This window comes from Antechinus flavipes, chromosome 2 (genome assembly GCF_016432865.1).
Source record: "Antechinus flavipes isolate AdamAnt ecotype Samford, QLD, Australia chromosome 2, AdamAnt_v2, whole genome shotgun sequence".
NCBI lineage: Eukaryota > Metazoa > Chordata > Mammalia > Dasyuromorphia > Dasyuridae > Antechinus > Antechinus flavipes.
The window spans coordinates 635,274,903-635,297,865 of record NC_067399.1 but is presented as its reverse complement, the minus strand read 5'-3'; the positions used below and the strand labels follow the sequence as shown (position 1 = coordinate 635,297,865).

At 36.2% G+C, this 22,963-nt stretch overlaps 1 protein-coding gene across 3 annotated transcripts in view; it reads left to right on the top strand.

The window, feature by feature from the left end:
• KAT6B (lysine acetyltransferase 6B) overlaps positions 1 to 22,963 on the top strand; it is a 224,798-nt gene that overhangs the window by 107,164 nt on the left and 94,671 nt on the right. The gene's annotated exons all lie outside the window — the stretch shown is intronic.

The window sequence follows — 22,963 nt, the reverse complement described above, 5'->3', positions numbered from 1 at the left end:
ATTTTTTTCTCTTTCTGCCAGAACACTCCTGGCCCCTCCCACCCCCTCCAAAGGAGATGAGAAACGCAGAATTTTTTGTTAATTAAAGCTTTTTATTTTCACAATATATATCCGGTAATTTAACACCCTTACAAAATCCTGTTTTCTAAATGTTTTCTGTCTCTTCCCCCCACCCCCTTCCCTAGATGGCAACTAATCCAATATATGTTAACCATGTGCAATTCTAATATACATATTCCCACCAATTTCATGCTGCACAAGAAAAATAAGGTTGAAAGCAGAATTTTTCTAAAAAAGACTCTTTTGCTCAGAAGAGAGAGCGCCTCCTGCTCTATTGTGGGGAGGTTAAGGCCCGGAGGCGGGCCCTTAGAAAGGCTGTGTCTTTAAGGCCTGCCTACACTTCTGTTCCAATCAGGCCACATTCTAGAGGACTCTCTGTTCAGCCCCCCTTCTGTCCCCCACCCCCGTTCTTGAGGATTAGAGGCTACATCTTCAAAGTTCTGCCTAACAGAAGGTCAGTAAAGGTGCCCTTTTTTCCAGGGAACAAGTCCGTTGTGAATCCAAGTGGCCCTGGCCTTTTGTATAAGATGAAGTCACCTCCTCCGTTGGGTCAGCACGTCTCATTGAGGCTCTGATTGTAGTGCCTGAAGCGGAGTGGGGGAGGGGCAGGTTAGTCTGCTCTTCATTCCAAACAGCTAGAAGGTAACTGGCTGTCAGTTAATAATTGTGATAGACCAGGCTCTTAAGGCATGATCTCATCAATGTATGTAGGGAGGAGCAGTATTTGTTTGTAGAAAATTGGGCTGGGTTGAGAGACAGGAGACATTCACCTCTGATACTCAGAAGTTACGTGAGTCTCAGTTTTTTTTCATCTGCAAAGCGAGGGTAATGGTATCTGTAGTATCCATCCCCCAAGGTTGTTGTGAGGCTCAAATGAGCTCATGTGTGTCAAACCTGTGAGAAACCTTAAATCTCTATATAAATGTCAGCTACTAAGATTATTCACTGTCCAGGTGCATATTTGCATCCTCTTCCCACTTTCTTATCTTAGCCTATGTACATTATATCTTATAAATCATCCATAAAGATTTACCCAATATACTGGGAGCCTCTCTCTAGGTCTTTTATGGAAGAAAAACTCTTTCTTCTGCATTTTACCTAAAGTGCGTAAGAGACAATTTTATTAATATACAAGCATTCTTTCTTGGAGAGAAGTCCAAAAGGGTAAAGTTTCCCTTGCTAATTGGAATTCTCTCTTCCCTAAGCCATTTCCATTTATATTTTATTTTATTTTGTTTTAATTTTATCCACACGTTTATTTATTTATTTGTTGCTGAGGTTGTTGGGGTCAAGTGACTTGCCCAGGGTCATACAGCTAGGAAGTATTTAAGTGTCTGGGGTCACATTCGAACCGGGTCCTCCTGACTTCAGGATTGGTGCTGTATCCATTGCACCACCTAGCTGCCCCCACTAAGACAAAGTTTCATAGCAAAGTGAAACACATGTATGAAGATTACATTCAGAGATTTTTACTTATCTAAACAAAAAATAGTAATATTAGTTGTGCCTGGAGTACCCTTTAACAAAGTCTCTTCCTAGAGCCCACCTGTTCCTCTTTAATCCCTTTTCAGTCTCATCAGTGGTAGACAAATATCTCTCTTAATTGAACTAAACAAGGATATTTCCACTCTTAATTGGTCATCATAAACAAGACTACATCTTTTACTTTCAGGGAAATAAGATCTCTCCCTGGAATTGTCTTTTTTATTCAGTGAAGACTGATTAAGTCTTTGATTCAAGTAAGAACAAGGACTTCAGACTAGGGCACTGTCATAATATTATATCTTAATATTTTTAACATAACTGATGTCTTAGTACTACATTCTTCCACAGTAAGTGTCATCAAAGCACTCAAAACTATGTCAGTTTGCTATTGTTCACACTTACTATGTATTCCTGAGCCACCTCCTTTTCAGTAATACATTGCCTTCATGACATATCTTCAGTGAGGCATTAAGTATGTATTAAGTACCTATTTTGTGCCAGGCACTGTGCTAAGAAAAAGAAATACAAAGAAAGGGGGAGAGGAGGAGAGAACTCCCTTCTCTCAAGGCTTTCACAGTCTAATGGGTAAAACAACATACAATTATTCATAGACAAGATACATACAGGATAAATTGGAGATAATCTCAGGGAGAAGACATTAAGATTAGGGAAGAATGGGGAAAATTTTTTGAAGAAAGTGGAACTTTGTCTGAGATTTGAGGAAAGCCAAGAGGTGGAGATGAATAGGAACAATGTTTCAGTTGCAGAAATGTTAATGTGTGAAAAGACTAGAAAGGTAGGAATAGGCCAAGTTATAAAGGACTTTAAAAGTCCAATACAGAATTTTACATTTGAGTTGGGAATAACTGAAGCCATTGGAATTTACTGAAAGGGGGGGGGGGTAGGGGGGCAGGGTGCAGGAGTCCTCAAACTATGGCCGGCGAGCCTGATGGGGCAACTGAGGACGTTTAACCCCCTCACCCAGGGCTATGAAGTTTCTTTATTTAAAGGCCCACAAAACAAACTTTTTGTTTTTACTATAGTTCGGCCCTCCAGCAGTCTGAGGGACAGTGAACTTGCCCCCTATTTAAAAAGTTTGAGGATCCCTGGTTAGGGTTGGGGGGTTGAAACATGGTCAAAGTTGAAATTAAAGAAGATCAATTTGACAGCTGAATGGAAAATGGATTGGAGTATGAAAAGACTGCTTTTAATCTATTTGTGCTATGAAAAGACTTTGAGGCACAATTTATATTACAGCACAATCTACTTGTGCACTCTTTAGTAATGGTAATTTGTTGCATCATACTTAATATTCTTATGCATCTCCCCTCCTTTGCCCTTTGCGTTAGAGTTACTATTCTTTGGAGATTGTAGTGATTATATGATTTACAGACATAACCTTGCTGGGAAGATAGTAGTGGTTTTGTGTCAGGGAGCAGGTTAGGAGACTACAATTTCCTGGATGCAGTCTTTACGGTTCCTACTATTTAATTCTAGACCTAATTCATATATATCTGTGGTGCTTACCCATAGGCATAGTTATAAATTGACTCATTAAGATGTCCATTCACTAATATCTAATCTGGGCAATAGCTGTTCTTTATTCATCATGGAGACTTTTTGTTGATTGCTATATTGATCTCATTTAAATAACAATGGATTTCATTGAGAATACTAACATTACTGTAGTATTCTGAGGCTTAATATAATCAGAACTGTTATCCCAAAAAGGGGAATGGGGAGAACCAGACAGTGTAATACATCTTCTTTGATAATGGCAAATACCTTTGGTGAGCATGTCTTTCTGTTTTATACCTCATTGACACTGACAATCAAAGGATCTTTGAAAAAAAGTAACTTTATCTCTCTGGCTACTTACAGCTTTCAAGGACTCTAGTATGATCTTAATGTATGTATTAAAGATCCTTTGGTGGTGTTTTTTTACTTGACCAACTCACAGGCTTTTTGTATGTGTACAAAAACCCTAAATTTTGAACTTTCTAATTCTCTATATTTTTCACTTACATGTCTGTTATCTGTTTTAGAAAGTAGTCTATCTGTCAATAAAAAGTTATTGAAAAGAAAAAAAAAGAAAGCAGTTTATCAAAACTATTATCTTAAATTTTTCTTTAAAGATTCTAATACATGAGTAGACCATTCTCATAAACCTTTTTTATAGATGAAAGAGTTAATGTGTTCTTATTTTGCTTGCTTGGAGGTTAGGGATAATAATTTTGCAAGTCACAGTGTCTTATAAGATGCACAGTATCTCCTTTTTAAAAAAAAAAAAATTTACTTGAAAAAACAAGAGTAAGAAAAAAAGAAAAACAGAAAACCACAAACCAAAATAAAGCAGAACAAAAGAGAAGATTGTCATGTACCCAGAAGAATATCAGGGAGGATTCAGAATATATAACAACAAATACCAGATCAAGGAATTACATATATATATGAAATCATATTCATGAATGTCCATCTTTTCTTTACTTCCTTGTAAATTGTTCTTTGGTTCTCTATCACACACCTTTTTTACTTTATTCTTTTCTTTTCTTTTTTTTTTTTTTTTTTTTTTTTTTTTTTGCTGAAACAATTGGGGTTAAGTGATTTGCCCAGGGTCACACAGCTAGGTAGTAGTAAGTGTCTGAGATCAAATTTGAACTTGGGTCCTTCTGACTTCAGGGCTGGTACTCTATCCACTGCATCAACTAATTGCCTCTTACTTTATTCTTATTCCCTTTATCCCTCTCCCATCTCCAAACTATGGTTAAAAAAGGATAGGATACACGTACCTACATACACACACACACACACACACACACACACACACATACACACACACATACACTCACACACGTTTCCTACCCTGGCTGACCTTTTGCTTTAATTCTTCTCCACACTTGTCTTGATATTACTTAACTTCCCCCCACCCAAGGATCCCTCCCTTGTCTTCTTCTCCCACTCTTTGCTTCCCTATCCTTCTCCCCTTATTTTTTTACAGAACTAATACCCTTCATGGTATATATGTAGTATTGACGTTGGTGAACTCTGTATGACTTGAGTGAACTCTGTAAAATTATGTAAAATCTCAGAGACCATGTCCCCTTTGATCTATAGCTCCAAATGGTTTTCACATCCTCTCAGAGTGTGATAAGCAGTGCCATTCAAGAGCAAATCAAACTCCTATTGATCTTGTCAGGAAATCATAATCCCAAGAAAGATTTCACATTCAATTGAAAATTATCAACCTTCCCCTAGACTTACACATAAAATAGGTCTTCTGGAAAATGATTCTTTGCAGATCTCTCTCCATTGAGAAAGATATGCCTGCTGAGAGAATGCCTCTTAGTGTTTTTCTTTAAACAATAAAGCCTCCTCTTTTGCCTTAGCCTCTGGGAGTTAGCAAATCCTTTCACTTCGGAACTTATGTCTCCGAACAGATGGTACCCCACTAGTGGTACCACACCTCATCAGTATTGCTTATTGAATCCATTCCCTTTGTAAGTAGATTTTCAGAACTGCTAGTCCTCCTTCCTCCTTTAATGCCTGTTGTCTATTCTTCCTCTGTACTTCATTTGTGTTTAACATGATTACCATTTTTAGCTTTACTCTGCCTATCTTTCTTTTGAGCTGTCCTATTGTTGACATGGATCTTATACATATAGTATATATTTCCCATGAAGAAAAAGCATAAACAATATGTCCATGTTTAAACAGTTTGTCCATGTTGAGTTCCTTAAAATTGATCTTTGATATTGGCTCTCATATGTTAAATTTTCTGTTAAGTTTGAGTTTTGTTGATAGAAAGTCCTGAAAATCTACAAGTTTGTTTAATGTCCAAAATTATAGATAATTTTGCTGGATATGATATTTTTGGCCACAGGCCTAGTTCTTTTGATTGTTGGTAGATATGATTCTAGGATCTGTGGTCTTTTATTGTAGTTGCCAATAAGCCTTGTACAATTCTAATTGTAGCTCCAACGTGTTTGGAATTGTTTCTTGCAAACAACAAAATCTCTGATATGGAGAGGTTTGTAATTTGGCAATAATATTCTTTTGCGTTTTCCACAAAAAGTCTTTTTGAGGTGATGATCAGTCGATTTTTTCCTATTTCTACTTTCCCCTCATGTTCTATCACTCTAGGACAAATTTCTTGGATTATTTCCTGTGTTATTGTATCAGGGTTCTCTTTTTGGTCACAATATTCTGGCAGTCCAGTTATTCTTATATTTCTCTTCTTGATTTTTTCTCCATATCTGTCAGTTTTCTTATGTTTCACATTCTGTTTTTTCATTGTTTATAATATGTTTTGTTATTTCTTGGTCTTTCATAGCTTCACTTGTTCAATTCTAATTTTCAAAAAATTATTATCATCTTTTAGATTCTATGCTTCTTTTTTCTAGTTGGTTAACTTTTTTCATCATCTTGTTTTTCTTGGATGGTTTTTATTTTCTTTTTTTTTAGTTTTAGTTTTTCCTCAATGTCTCTCATTTGGTTTTTAAACTTTTTTTTTTGAGTTCTTCTATCAGTTCTGTCTGAGAGGGGAGCCATTTCACAGCACTCTTTGGGTAGAAACTTTTTTTTTTACACTAAAGTGTCCTCCTCTGAAGGTGAATCTCAGTCTTCCTTGTTCCCATAATATATTTCAGTGGTAGAGTTCTTTCTTCTTTGCTAGTTCATTTTTCTTTTTAATAAGAGGTATTAGCATAAGTACCTCTAATAGTGGAGTGGGAGGTGCCTCAAGCTTCCATTCAGCTCTCCCCTCTGACCAGGAACCCCAAACCAAGAGCCGCCCCCTCCTGCAGGTGCCCACATCCAGCAGCATCCTGTCCCCCTGCCTCTGCACCCATAGGATGTTGGTTCCTTCTTGCCCAGGGCCCCGACTCTGCAGCCCAGCTGGGCCTAGAGGTTCCCTCAGTGTTCTGGGACTCAGAGTCAGACTCCCAGGGGGAGGTGAGAGTCTCTGTGGCTCCAGTCACATCCAGCCAGCCCCAGGGTCCCCACTTGGTGTTTCACTAAAGTTAGTTGGGAGGTGTTTGCACTTCCCAGAGATTAATACTTAGCCTGGGATCTTTCTTCAGATCTTCTTGGCTTGTCCCCCAATTCTTGCTGATTTTCATCAGTCATGTTCATCCTGAGGAGTAAATTTGTTCTATTTGGGGGTGAAATCGGGAGAGCTTGAGATTGACCAGCCTTTTCCACCATCTTCCCAGAATCCTCCCCTCCTGCTCTTCCCCCCCACTATCTAACACAGTAAGAATTGAAAGGGGTCATATAGCATTATCTTCACATGGTTCGCAATAAGCAATCTTCTAGTCTTTGCTTGAAGACCTTTGCTGTTGTTTCTGTTTCCAATATCTAGAGCAAAGTAGCACAATTTAAATCTTTTCATATGGTAGCCCTTGAAATAATTGAAGTTGACATCATGTCCCTTAAATCTTCTCTCCTCCAGAGTAAAACCCCCAATTTCTGCATCTAATTTTACTGATTTCGGTTAGTTTCCTTCCTCATTCTGATCACCTTCCTTGGTGCACCTCTCTATGTACTTCATAAAATATCAAGTCAACATGCATTTGCATTAAGGATTTTCCAGATATTGGAGATTAAAAGCAAGGCTTTTCCTTTTAAGGAGTCCACTTTCTAATGGGGAGACAACTTGCAAATAATTATGAATATAAGACACATACAGTATAAATGGGAACTAATCTTAGAGGAAAGACACTAGTAGCAGAAGGGCCTGTAAAAGGCTGTCTTCAGGAAGTGAGGTTTGAACTGAATCTTGCAGAAAGGCAGGGTAGTCCATTGAGAAGTGAGAGCGGACTACTGGGCTTATACCCCAAAGAGATACTAAAGAAGGGAAAGGGACCTGTATGTGCCAAAATGTTTGTGGCAGCCCTGTTTGTAGTGGCCAGAAACTGGAAAATGAATGGATGCCCATCAATTGGAGAATGGCTGGGTAAATTGTGGTATATGAACGTTATGGAATATTATTGTTCTGTAAGGAATGACCAGCAGGATGAATACAGAGAGGCTGGCAAGACTTACATGAACTGATGCTAAGTGAAATGAGCAGAACCAGGAGATCATTATACACTTCAACAATGATACTGTATGAGGATGTATTCTGATGGAAGTGGATTTCTTTGACAAAGAGACCTGAGTTTCAATTGATAAATGATGGACAGAAGCAACTACACCCAAAGAAAGAACAGTGGGAAACAAATGTGAACTGTTTGCATTTTTGTTTTTCTTCCCGGGTTATTTTTACCTTCCCTGTGCAACAAGAGAACTGTTCGGTTCTGCAAACATATATTGTATCTAGGATATACTGCAACATATCTAACATATATAGGACTGCTTGACATCTGGGGAGGGCCTGGAGAGAGGGAGGGGGAAAATCGGAACAGAAGTGAGTGCAAGGGATAATGTTGTAAAAAAAATTACCCTGGCATGGATTCTGTCAATATAAAGTTATTATTAAATAAAATAAAATAAAATATTCCAAAAAAAAAAAAAAAGAGAAAGAGAAGTGAGAGCGGTTCAGGCACGGGGGCAAGCAGAGCAGAGACTGGGAGTGTCCTGTGTGAGGAGCATCAATAAGTCAATGTAGCTGAATTAGATGGGGGCTAAGGAGATGTGAGAAGCCCAGAACGACCCAGAATCAGAAGAGCTGTACAAGTCATAGCATCTTATCTTTGATCCTAAGGATAACTGGAAGCTGTTGGAGGTAATTGAGGTGGTGAGTGGGAAGCATGTTTAGCAAGCTCACGTTTGACAGCTGAACAGAAGATGGATTGAAGTCAGGAGAAATTTGAGGCAAGAGACCAAGTAGAGGGCTATTTCAGTAGCCCCAGTAAGAGGTGACCCAGTTCATTTTAGGCAATGGGAAAGAGTCACTCAGGAAACAACAGGATGGGTATAAAAGCCCAGGAGGTAGGTGGTAAGATTAGTCTTGGTTTGGAATTGGAGATAGCTTTCTAAAGGTCAACTGGTTTAGCTATAGGGTAGGATTTGAGAAGAAGGAAATTAAAAGTAGAATTGGGGTCATGGCCTAGGAATTCACCAAGGGATAGAAGGTTACAAGTAAGAGTGTTAGACTTAGGAGCTAGGAGACTGATTGAAAATCTACCCTCAGAAACTGTAGGTCACACATCAGCGCATTACTGGAGGATAATGGTTCTTATCTGCCTTCCCTCTCTGCATTTTTGTGTCAGAATGCTTTGTAAAGCTTATGGTATCACAGAAATCACGTATTGTAAGTAAGCTTCACAGAGCACTTGGGATGGTGGCTAGTTTTAGAGCTGGGCAGGATCTGGAGGAAGCCTGGGGTCCAGGGCAAAAAAGAAAGAGCTTTGGGCAAGTCAGGGCGGGGAAATCTGTGCTCCAGCCTTCACATAAGGGTGAGGGGACTGGAATCCCAGGCACATCCAGTGAATTTGCAGCAGCAGAGAACCTTGGAAGAGAGGATTTATTAAGCACTTGGTGTGTGCCAGGCACTGAACTAAGTGCTCTCATTATATTACTTCCTTTGAGCCTCATAGTAATCCTTTGTGGAAGGTGCTGTTGTCTCCATTTTACAGATGGGGAATTGAGGCACACAGGATTAAGTGACTTGCCCAGGGCCACACAACTAAGTTTCTGAGGCAGGATCTGAACTCAGGAAGATGAGGCTTCCTGCCTCCAGGTCCAAGTCTACCCATTGTGCCATTTAATTGCCTTTGAGGAGCACAAATATGTCTAAGTCAGTCATTAAAAAAAAAAAAAAAGTTGAACAGTACAAGATCGTAAATATATAAATTTTTTTAGCTAGAAAATCAAATATTTTTAGTTTAAAAATAGTTACTGCTCCTTTAATGACACATTCTTGTGTAAAATTTGGCATCACTCTGATCCCTCCCCGATCTTCTCCCTTTACTCTTCCACACATGCTGTTTTATCCTTGCTTAAACCTCCAATGAGAACCTTGCCTCATATATTAACCCACCCCCAAAATGGAGGCCATCTGCCCTAAGCTCCCTCTTCCTCGTCTAATATCACTCAGATGCCTTCTGCCAGTCTTTTCTCCTTCACCCTTCTCTCACATGATGAAGTGGCCTTACTTACTTAACTCCTCTACCTGCTCAAATGATCCCATTTCCTCCTGTCTCCCCCCCCTTCCCCGCCCCCAACAGATTGGTCCTGCTGTCATCCTTCCATTAGTACTTAGTTTCAATCTATCTCTCTGCACTGATTCCTTTTCTATTGCCTACAAACATACTTGTGTATCCCCATCTTGAAAAAACACCCCCTTGATCCTCCCATCCCTGCTATCATCCATGTATATCTTCAACTTTTTTTGTGAATAAATTTGAAAAGGTTGTCTGCAGCAAGTGTCTCCTTTTTTCTCCTTTCAATTTGGCTTCATCATTCCATCAAAACTTCTTTCTCCAACTCTTGAGTTGCCAGATCTCATGGCCTATTCACTCTCCTCCTTCTCCTTATCCTCTGATCCTTCTGATGACTCTCACCTCTGGGGTACTCTCTGATACTTCTTTGTGGCTGACCAATCCTTCTCTGTCTCCTTTTCTGGATCCTCCTCTGTATCTCACCCTCTAAACATGGGTGTCCCACAAGAGTTCTCTCTTTTTTAAAAAAATTAATTATTTATTGATTGATTGATTTTTTTAATTAAATATTTTATTAAATAACTTTTTATTGACAGAACCCATGCCAGGGCAGTTTTTTACAGCATTATCCCTTGTACTCACTTCTGTTCCAATTTTTCCCCTCCTTCCCTCTACCCCCTCCCCCAGATGGCAAGCAGTTCTTTATATGTTAAATATGTCACAGTATATCCTAGGTACAATATATGTGTGCAGAACCGAACAGTTCTCTTGTTGCACAGGGAGAATTGGATTCAGAAGGTATAAATAACCCGGGAAGAAAAACAAAAATGCAAGCAGTTTATATTCATTTCCCAGCGTTCTTTCTTTGGGTGTAGCTGCTTCTGTCCATTCTTGAGCAATTGAAACTGAATTAGCTCTCTTTATCGAAGGGATCCACTTCCATCAGAATACATCCTCAAACAGTATCATTGTTGAGGTATATAATGATCTCCTGGTTCTGCTCATTTCACTCAGCATCAGTTCATATAAGTCTCGCCAGTCCTCCCTATATTCATCCCGCTGGTCATTCCTTATAGAACAATAATATTCCATAACGTTCATATACCACAATTTACCCAGCCATTCTCCAATTGATGGGCATCCATTCATTTTCCAATTTCTAGCTACTACAAACAGGGCTGCCACAAACATTTTGGCACAGGTCCCTTTAAGAGTTCTCTTTTGGGCCCTCTTCTCTTCTCCCTCTTACTACTTCACTTAGTGATATGCTCCCATGAATTTAACTATCTTCTCTATGCTGACAGCTCTCAGATTTATTCTGTTCCTACCTCTCAGCTGTGGGGAGTAAAAATCCAAGAGACATAATTAATATTCAATGTGTTAATTATAGCTGGCAAATAATTAATAAAATGAGATCTTAGAACCAAAGTAGAACTTCATGGGCTGCTGGATGTTTAAATATCCTTGGAAGAGTGAGTGTTCCCAAAAGGCAAAAATCAAATCTGATTGATTAATGGCTAATAAGAAAATGAGTATTATAATGAGAGGAGAGGTTATTCTAGTGACAGAACTTTGATTATGTCTCTCTTATTCATCTCTATCCAGACCACCCCTGCCTCAGGAAGTCCAAACAAAGGGATCTACTTTTACCCAAGCCACTTATATCCCATGAAAAGGGTCTTACCCAAGATTGAGGAAAATGTTAACTTAAGTGTCATTATTCATCCTGTCCTTCAGAGCCTACTTTGATCAGAATGAGGAAATACAAATGAAAAACTCCCTGCATTCCCAGATGTCAATGGGTTATTAATATAAGAGAAAATAATCATTTTTCTCACTGCTGACCTCCAATCTTGACTCTCTAACAGCATTTCAGACATCTTGATCTGTATGTCCAGTAGATTTAAACTTAACATGTCCAAAACTGAATTCTTTATCTTTCTCCCTCACTGTCTCTTCTCGTTTTCAGTCTCCCTGTCTCAAATCTCTCCTTACTCTTGTCTATCCTATTCTCAGCTACCAAGATGATTTCCCTTAAAAGCTGGTTCTGACCTTGTCATCCCTCTCCCTCCTCCCCTTGGCCAGCCTCTTTGACTTTTGAAGTCCTTCCTATCTTTCCAGTCTTCTTACACTTTGCTCCCTTCCTTTACTTTCTCTGGATCCTGCTGTTCCTTGCACCTTACACTCTATACTGGGAGCCTTTTTGTAAGCTATCTCCTGTTTCTGGAATTTCTCCCTTCATTCTGCCTGTTGGCTTTCTTAAAGGCTCAGTTCAATCTTACTTTCTGCCAGAGGCTTTTCCCATCCCCCTTCCCTCCCTGTACCACCATCCTTCCTTATAAGATTACATTCATTTACAATACGTTGATCTTGATGTGCATAATTGTTGGCATGTTGTCTCATGAGAATGAAAGCTTCCTGAGGGGAGGGAAAATGTGTGTGGGGGGTGGTGGTGGTTTTTTTTTTTTTTAATCTTTCCTTATATCATAAGGGCTTAACACATAATCTGGCATATAGCAATTGCTTTTAATAAATGCTGATTTATTGACTGAGAGAGAAGGATTTCATGACCAGATGACTAGACAGAAGACTATTAAACTAGACTCTGAAGTGAATGGGGTGTTCAGAGAGCTGCCAGCCCTTTTCAGCCCTGAACATCCCCTTTTGATGTCCACCTGTCACCCGATTCTCCCCTGTGGCTCCAAGAAACTGTAACATGCAGTGGCCATCCCCTGGGAAAACCATCTCAGCACTCAGATTAAACTGACTGAATTAGGATGAAGGTAACTGAGACGCCTCAAACCCCGCAGTGAGTTAAAAGAATGCCCACCATAAACCTACAGAGGCTTCCCCTACCAAATGAGCTGATGGGAACAGGTTGTTATGATGGCCATAAAGGAGGGGGGATCCCGCTTTGTGGAGCACTTAGAGCTTTGTCCAAAGATGCCAAGGCCATCTACTGCATCTGGGGCTCTCACTGGGCAGCCTGACGGCCATCTCTGGTCACTTGACTGCTGTGCCTCTGAAAAAAAAGAGGGAGGCTGGCGCTTTGCACGACTTTGTCTCATGCTGTCCAGTTCACACCCAAGTCAAGGCGTCATCCCTGATATCATTGGTCTTCTTCAAAAATGAAGGATGAGCAACAGACACATTCAGTATAGACGTAGCATTTTTTCAGATACTTGTGACAGCATCTTAGCAGTTGATAGGATTGTGTGAAAATACTTTCTTTCATTTTATTCATTCATTATAGCTAATAACAGGTTAGGAAAATGGTGAAAATGGTAAGAAAAACGGTTAGAGAAATCTTTTGGAGGAATTAAAGTTTTTTTTTTCCTCATGTTTGTCATTTTCATTCTTTTTCAATTCTAGATTTATTCCTAGTTATACAAATTGCTGTTTTCTTTGGCAGGCACTGGAAGCAAGACTGCGTGAAATTATGTAATGTCTGAAAAGTTATATTCATGATTAATTAGCTTATCCCAGAGTGGTATGTTATGTGTGGAATAAGGAGATCATACTTTTTTATTTGGCAATGAAATGAAATGCCCCTGCTCAGATCATGTTACTTTCCAATGTTTTTCTACTATATGTTTAACTTGATCTCTAAAAAACATGAAAATGTAGTTTCATTGCCAAATATGCTAGTATTGGTATTATATTTCAAGCTAGTATCACAGATTGACTTTAAAAGCAACATTTGCCTAGTAATCACATCTTACGGAATGAATGGTAAAGGCCAACAGATAGAATCTATGATTAATATCTAAATCTCTAAAGTAATATGTAGTCAACTTTTGTGATGTAATAATCAATTAAGTTCTTTGTAAACCTATTTAGAATCTTAAACCTAGCCCGACAGGAACTGGGTGAAAAGACCTTTTAAACTGGGACAATGACATTCTTACTCTAGTTTAGTTGTGAAGATCCATCTCTCTTGTTGTGAACCATAGTTTTCTATATAGGCAGCTAAGTAGCACAATAGAGTGCTAGACTTGAAGTCAAGAACTGAGGTCAAGTCCTGCTTCTTGACATTTACTAGTATTTGGAAGTCTAGTCCACAAGACATAGTAAAAACAGTCCCTGCCTTCCTCAAGAAGCTCATTTTATCATTCCTTTCCTCAGTTTCCTCATCTGCAAAAAGGGATTAATAACAGCATATACTACTTGTGAGGTTATTGTAAGGATCAAATGGGATAACATGTAAAAAACATTTTGTAAACCTTACAGCAAAAATAAGTGCTTGCTAATGTTATTATTAATAATAATGTATGTCTTATTCATTCTTAACTTAAACTGGGCACCTTGTGACTAGTTGAGTAGAAGGAATGTAATGTTAAAACTAGGTAGCTTTATTTCCAGCTTTTTTAGACCAACTTTTAGAGTCATCAAAATATTTTGTGTGTCATGTTTGCATTTTTCCAACATTAGATGTATATTTTCATATTCAAATATAAACATTAATTTTCTTGGATAGACTTCATTTTGATTTAATTATACCACTATTTTTCTTCCTCTCTTCCCTTTTATCCTTCTCCCTCAACCATGTGCAGTACTAGAGATAATTAAAATTTTTTTTTACAAAGGCAATCATAATGCTACTAGTTACAATCTAGCCTAAATCCTAAAAACAAGCTACTGGTTGCTTTAGACATTTTCTTATCATATATATATATATATATATATATATATATATATATATATATATATATATATATATATATATATATCCTAATCCTAATATTATACTAATGTAGGTCACTGTGTAAGATGTTTCCTTATTTTGATTGTATAAATATGGAAACAAGTGATAAGATTTTTGTGGGTTGGTAAAAACATAATGTAATCTAGCAAGTTTAATCTTTTTAAAAACTTTATAGCTTATAATGTCCACTACAGTTTATTATATATCTTTTTTTCTCAAAATCTTTAGACTTTCTAAACATGTTACATTTTATATGATATTTTAGGGTCCTAGAATCAAAAGTTCTAGGTTTTGTTACTAGTTTCACTCTTCCCTATGTCCCTTGTTTGATATGTTTTTGTCTGTCTGCCTATAAGCTTAAGTTCTTTGGCTGTAATGATTGTGAGGATGCTTTGAGAACAAAATTTTATATTTCCTGGAAGTAGTCAATAGTCAGTAGAAAATCTAGATGACAGTAGAATTATGTTTGTTGTTGTTTTTAATTTGTTACTGTTACTGCTATGATTTCCATTTGGTCTCAATACCCATCCCACAAAGTTTCCTTATTATTGAAAAAATTTTACAATTTTTGACTTTGCCAACAGTTGGGGAATAGCAAAGAGGTATATTTAGATCTCTTATTTTGTTTTTAGGTTTGTTATTGTCTTTTAAAGAGTAACTATCCACAAAGGACTTAAATCCATGTTCATAGTTATTTTTAGACTATTTGCATAATTTTATTACTATGTACTGTTAGAGTAGTAAATTGAATTTAATCCTATTTACTTAGGGAGATATTGAATGGTCAACAATTGTAGGGTGGAGTTTTGTGTTGCTTCATGTGTCATTATAATTTGTTATTTTATACATATTTTTAAAAGTTTTTATGTTTATTCTGTTTTCTTCAACTATCTTTTAATCAACTCTCTCTTTGGTTCCCAAGAATGGTGTCCTCTCTTTTAGTCTAAATTATACACTAAAAATATTTTAATAGTAGTAATAGTAGAGTGAGCAGCTCTAAGCACATCCAGGAATATCCATACCATTATGGATATTCATTGGGAAAAATTCAGGATTCTAAAAATTCATAACAGCTTCAAACACAGTTTGGTGATATTAGGAATTAAAAAAAATAAACTAGTTAATAAATACAAGCAAATCAGCTTTTTTACATTAAAAAGTGGAGTTCCCCTTTTACATGGAGTAATATTATGTCCTTGCCCTTATATTAACAAATAAGTTAATGGAAAAATTAAGTAAACACATAAACCAATTACAAATAGAAATTAACAAAAGTTAAAAAAAAATTCAATCGGGTTATACTGAAAGTACTTAAAAATCATGCCTAATTTATCCTCTCTTCCTTAGGAATGATGGTTAGTCATTTTTTTCTTAACTTACTAAGGAGAAGGTCTTTTTTTTAGTATGTGAAATAGTTTAAAAATGTTTCAGTTTGAAGTAAAATTCAAGACTTAGGACTAAATTTATTAGCTATCTTATTAGACTAGGTACTCGGCCTCATTTAGTATCACTGATTTTTTTCTTCCCAATTTGTCATGTTTGTTGTTCTATGTTGTATATATTATTATTGTGTTTCTTGCTGTCCTTAGTTTCTGTGACTTAAAGATGAATTATAAGTTAGTGTTTAGTCAGTATCATATTATATTTGTTGTTTTTGGTGCCAGAGATTTGCAATTTGTTTTGTTTTTTCTGCCTTCCTTAGGACATGGTTTCTATCCACTTTGTGTCTTTTCCATTCTCACTAAAGAGATAGTGGTTCTGAAATTTTTAGCTTTAGCCAAGGTCATTTCATTAATCAGCTATAAATTACTTGCGGAACATTTTTTTCAGTTTTTTAAATAGAAAAACTGTAATCCTTAAAAATTTTTATAATGTTGCTTTCAATTTTTTTACTTTTCTAAGTCTAGACTAGGGTTTGAATTGCATCAATCATGTTGTTCGGTGATGATGATAGTTTGCAGATTTCCTGTAAGTGTGTGTTGAATTTTCAGTAGGGTTGAACTAGACTGATACTGCTTAAAAATATAAATGCATTTGTACCATTTCTGATGATGTGGATATAGATGAAACCTTAAAAACCTATTCACATTCCAAATTGACAGTGCTCTACTTCTTTTATGAAAAAGAAGACTGCTTCTTTGTCCTTTTTCAGAATTTGTAGTCTTATCTCAAGTTGAGTAATGAGGAGTTTCCTTCTCCTCCTTAAAGACATTGAAAGAATTTGTGTCCTTGTAAGGAATCTGTACCCATAATCAGTATACTTATAAATGGCACCTTTGCCTAATTAGAGCAAATTCAAGACTGCAGGTTAGATATATGGCATTTCTGTTATCTTTAAAGAGTGGGTTATGTTTGGTGATCAATGAAATCCAACCTTCTTCCCCTCTTTGTAGTAAGCAAGTTAACATGATCTTAAGCCTGCTGATTGACTTTTGATTATGGGAATTTCTCACTGTTATCCTTGACAAAATTTAGCTTCTAAAGGAAGAAAGAAAGAAAATTAAGGAGAAGAAAGGAATGGCTTCCAAACCAAGAGAACTTGATGATAAAATAACAGGTGTCTTATATAGAATCTCAGGACATCAAACTAATAAATTGAATTTTACTTGTTATGTAGAAACGCAGTCCACAGAGGACTGATATAATATTCCCTTACAGAAAGTTACCCACAGAGAAGCATAATGAATAGGAGAAAGCAATAAAATTAAAATAATAAATTGTCTGCAAAAAGACTTGTAATAAATAAGCCTCATCATCAACTTTTATGAAATAACTTTTGTGAAAATTATCCAGCTGTCTACTCAGGGTCAGACTTCATAATGGAGGTTTAGGAGCACCCTTAGAACAAGAAAAAAGGATCATCGTTGGCTGAGAAAAGTGGGGACAAGTTATTATGTCTACATTTTTTCATTTTAAATAAAAAATCATGATTTTATTTTGAATATCAATAAACCAGAAAAAATAGTTTTTTAATGTCATGAAATATATCCTTGAAAATGGTAACAATCCTAACATTGCTCTGGTTTGTTCTGTTAAGTTTACATTGATAGCTAAAGCTGGTTACATACTGATGGGATTTTGTTTAATTTAGTGGTCTTTCTAGTGGATCTGATTCTGGGATAGTAGACTATCCCTTGGGCTGGCTATCAGCTCCAAAACTGATTATTTGGCCCCAATAGTCATCCTCCACTCCTCTCCACAGCAGCATTTTAGATTCTGCTTCTAGAACTCTCCAAGACTCAGCAATAGATGGCATTTTATCTAATCTTACCTGGAACCAGGTTACTTACCTCACTTGCCTATTGGTTGCCATATTGCCACTGAAGAACCTTCCTCAGCTTAGTATCTCTCGTTATGTGGCTTTGCCACTGTTGTAATGCAAATTTGTGTGCTTGTAGTTGTATCCCAGAGTTTATCTCCGTACAATCCCTATTACAGAGTGAGTGCTTAATCAATGCTTATTCCGTCTTCCCATCTGTATACATATTCTAGAGCTGCCTGATTGAATGGTAGCCACACCAACCATTGGTAAGGGTGAAAAAACAAGTCAAAGAGCATCTTTTAAGGGCTTCTTGTGTGCTGGGTATTGCCCTAAACACTGGGGGATAAATGGCAAAAATAGCTCCTCTTGTCAACGAGCTCACATTTTAGTGGGGGAGTTTGCATAACAACCTTGCACATATAAATAATATCAATCTGGCTTAGAAAAGTGTGAGCAGAGAGGAAGAGGAGGCACCATTTGAAGACAAAATTCATAACAATGAAATGACTTATTGATTAAAGTAACTACTATTTTTGGAAATCTTGTGATCCAGGAGACCATAGCTTAAACATGCTGTAAAACATGCCTGCATTGTTGCTTTTTCTGTTCACACATCTGTGGAGATCATAGAATGAAGAGATGAAGAAAAGAAATTAAATAGAATTAAATGCAAAATAATGAGTAAATGGCAGTATAAACTACTGTAGAATTATTTTAGCATAGATTTTTGTGCTTATTTATATTCAGAGGAAGTGAAGCAATATTTGCTTGCAGAACTAGTCAGTTATAAATGAGATACAAAATAAAGATTTAATCTTAATGAAAGGATTGCTTACCATATAATTGAAAATATAGAGTATGCTTCCATGAAACGAAAGCAAAATAAAGTATTACTTTTATAAGATGCATTTGGAGTGAGAACCTTGATTTTTCTAGTTACTTTTATACCAAGATTTAGAAAGTAGTCTCAAAATATTACTGCATAAATTTTATCTCAGTTCAGGATTTCTGATAATTTTATTTTTTATTCTGTATTTGTATCTTTTGGACCATATTTCTTTTTCTGACTTTTATTTTTAAATTTCTTTTTTTTTTTAATCAACAGCTACTTTTATTTTAGATACATTTTTAAATATAAAAAATTATTGCTACTCTTTAATTTTTACTCCATTTCTATAATATTCCTTTTCTTCCCCATTAACAAATCATCCTTTGATGAAAAAATAATAATATTTAATATTTAGACAAGTTTTTGGACTTATAAAGCACTTTATAGATATTTCATTTGATAATTGAATTAAAAAGAAAGGAATTTGAGGTTCTACCTTCTTATCAAGTAAAAGGACAGTGGGAATTGTAGATGATGAAGCAGTTGTGGAAAAACAGGCACACTGACGTATTACTTGTCTATGAATTCGTATAATCATTCTGGAAAGTAATTTGGAATTATGCAGATAAAGTGACTAGAATGTCAGTTCCCTTTCATCTAGAGATTCTACTGCTAGGCAGATGCCCAGAGGAAGTCATGACAAAATAAGAGGCTTTATATATATGCCTGAATATTTATGACAGCTGTTTTTGTGATAGCACAGAACTAGAAACAAAGTGAATGTCCATCATCTGGAGACTAGCTAAATAAATTGTGGTACATGAGTGTTTTGGAATATTATGGTGCTATAAGAAATGAACATGATAAGTAGAGAGAAATATGGCAAGGCCATGAACCACAAAGACATTGACTATCACAATAAAAATGTAAAGAAAACACCAACAAAATAATCAAAATCATGTGCCAAAACATAATCATGTTTGCTCTTTCAAGATATTAAAATCCTATTTCTCCTTTTGAGAATTATTTGTTAAAATAATTATACTTTGTTTCTATTGGGCTTATATCCCAAAGAAATACTAAAGAAGGGAAAGGGACCTGTATGTGCCAAAATGCTTGTGGCAGCCTTGTTTGTAGTGGCTAGAAACTGGAAAATGAATGGATGCCCATCAATTAGAGAATGGCTGGGTAAATTGTGGTATATGAATGTTATGGAATATTATTGTTCTGTAAGAAATGACCAGCAGGATGAATACAGAGAGGCTTGGAGAGACTTACATGAACTGATGCTAAGTGAAATGAGCAGAACCAGGAGATCATTATACACTTCAACAACGATATTGTATGAGGATATATTCTGATTGAAGTGGATTTCTTTGACAAAGAGACCTAACTGAGTTTCAATGGATAAATGATGGACAGAAGCAGCTACACCCAAAGAAAGAACACTGGGAAACGAATGTGAACTGTTTGCATTTTTGTTTTTCTTTCCGAGTTATTTTTACCTTCTGAATCCAATTCTCCCTGTGCAACAAGAGAACTGCGCGGTTCTGCAAACATATATTGTATCTAGGATATACTGCAACATATCTAACATATATAGGACTGCTTGCTATCTAGGGGAGGGGGGTGGAAGGAGGGCGGGGAAAAATCAGAACAGAAGCGAGTGCAAGGGATAATGTTGTAAAAAAATTATCCTGGCATGGATTCTGTCAATATAAAGTTATTATAAAATAAAATAAAATATTAAAAAAATAATAATTATTATACTTTGGGGAATAGTTTTGTTCTTATATATTTGAATTAATTGTTAAAATATCTTTACTATCTGATGCATATTAACAATATTTAATACAAAACTTTCCTTCCCTCTTCTAGATCTTCCCTTTTTATCTTAGTTGCATTGATTTTGTTTGCACAAAAGCTTTTCATGTAATGAAAATTATCCTTATTTTTTATCTCGAGAAAGCATTTTCTATTCATTCCAATTAATTATCCAAAGGTTACATGCATCATTAGGATTATAACTTTTATATAATATTCTGAAAATCCTACATATAGTTAGTTTTGGAAGGTCATGGTGTTTTTTGTTTGCTTATTTGTTTTTTAAGATAACATATTTCTATGATTCTGAAGTTGTTAGGTCTTTTTGCCTAACCAGTAACAGAGTTTTTTACTTAAAACATGATGAAAATGATAAAATAATTAAAAATGAGAAATGATAAACTTGAGGGTAGAAAATAACCTATCGGTATGTTTGAAAAGAGTCCAAATAACACTGATACATTGTTGGTGGAATTGTGAACACATCCAGCCATTCTGGAGAGCAATTTGGAACTATGCTCAAAAAGTTATCAAACTGTGCATACCCTTTGATCCAGCAGTGTCTCTACTGGGCTTATACCCCAAAGAGATACTAAAGAAGGGAAAGGGACCTGTATGTGCCAAAATGTTTGTGGCAGCCCTGTTTGTAGTGGCTAGAAGCTGGAAAATGAATGGATGCCCATCAATTGGAGAATGGTTGAGTAAATTGTGGTATATGAATGTTATGAAATATTATTGTTCTGTAAAGAATGACCAGCAGGATGAATACAGAGAGGACTGGTAAGACTTACATGAACTGATGCTAAGTGAAATGAGCAGAACCAGGAGATCATTATATACTTCAACAATGATACTGTTTGAGGATGTATTCTGATGGAAGTGGATCTCTTCGACAAAGAGAGCTAATTCAGTTTCAATTGATCAAAGATGGGCAGAAGCAGTTACACCTAAAGAAAGAACACTGGGAGATGAATATAAACTGCTTGCATTTTTGTTTTTCTTCCCGGGTTATTTATACCTTCTGAATTCAATTCTCCCTGTACAACAAGAAAACTGTTCGGTTCTGCACACGTATATTGTATCCAGGATATACTGTAACCTATTCAACATGTAAAGGATTGCTTGCCATCTGGGGGAGGGGGTAGAGGGAGGGAGGGGAAAAATCGGAACAGAAGTGAATGCAAGGGATAATGTTGTAAAAAATTACCCTGGCATGAGTTCTATCAATAAAAAGTTAATTAAAAAAAAAGAAAAGGAAAAAGAAAAAGAAAGAGCTATTATTATAAAAAATTTAAAAAAAAAAAAAAAGAAAGAAAAGAGTCCAAATAAATTAAAGTACAATAGTTATTAAGGGAAATCTCTAAATAGAATATCATGGAGCATATCATTTGATATTATTGCTAGAGAAAGAATACTAGGTTCTAAGGACTTTGGGTCTTAGTTGTTGTTTTAGGCATTATCATATACCTAAGACTGATATGGCTGAAATATAATCTTAGTCCTGGTACAGCCAAACTAACACCAGTGCAGCCAAACTAACACCAGTGGAAGCATCTTTTATACATCCTTCCCAGACCTTGTGTTCTAAAAGGCTGAACTTTAAGTTCATGTAGTTGAGTTTTTTTTTTTTTTTGTAATATCTGATTTTCATAAACTCATTTGGGGTTTTCTTGGCAAAGAAACCAGAGGTTCTCTACATTCTTCTCCAATTCATTTTACAGATGAGGAACTGAAGTAAGCAGAGTTGAGGGATTTACCCTAGGTTATGTAACTATCTGAGGTTGGATTTGAACTCAGGTTTTCCTGACTTTTGATTAGTTACTTTAAACTACTAAGCCTTCTAACTGCATATATGTTTTCTTATACATACCTAAAAGTGGCCTAGGCTAAATGCATATAATGTCTAATCTTTTTCTTTCCCTTTTCAGTTATCTTCCTCTCCTCTGGCTTCTTATATTTAGTTTAGTTATTTCTATTTTTATTTATTTTTTAAAGGAGTATTTTCTTTGCATTGTTTTCATTAAATTTCTGCCTTTTGAGTCTGTCCTGAGGTTTTAGTCTTTGATTTGGGGATTTTATCCACATTTATTCTTTTTTAAATCTCTTGTGTTCCTTATGGGATTCTTCAAAGCTTTAAGTACCAGCCTTGAGCTCCTCTTCTAAGCAATTTCTGTGTCATTTCTTTCTTAGATCTTGTTCCCTTATCCTTTTATATACTATGTCTCACTCTTTAAAAAGTATTGATTTATGAGGAAAATGATATCACATGGAAGCAGGGCCCCAGGGTAGAACCTCTCATGCTTTCCTATTCTAGCCTCCCTACCTAGACTTATTGCTTCCTACTGGATTTTCCATGTCATCTCTTGCCTATGTGTCCCTTTCCCTCTTTTGGATTCCAGACCATTTTAAGAACTTACGTAGACTTTCTAGGCAATGGAAATAATAGCACTCTCATAGAGAGTAAGTATCTTTCTAATGTGTCAACTGCCTCTTCATAAGGTTTTTTTGAAGAAAACTTTGATTAAAATTTTTAAATGAAATATTCATATGTTCTTTAAGATTGTTGCTTTTTGTGGCTCTTTTCCCAGTTTTTGCCCTAGTTCAATATGTTTTTGTTCTAGATATTTTCATTTTTTTTTTACATCTTTAGAGAGGTTCTTCATTCTAACGTCATGTCTTTCCAATCTGCTAATTAA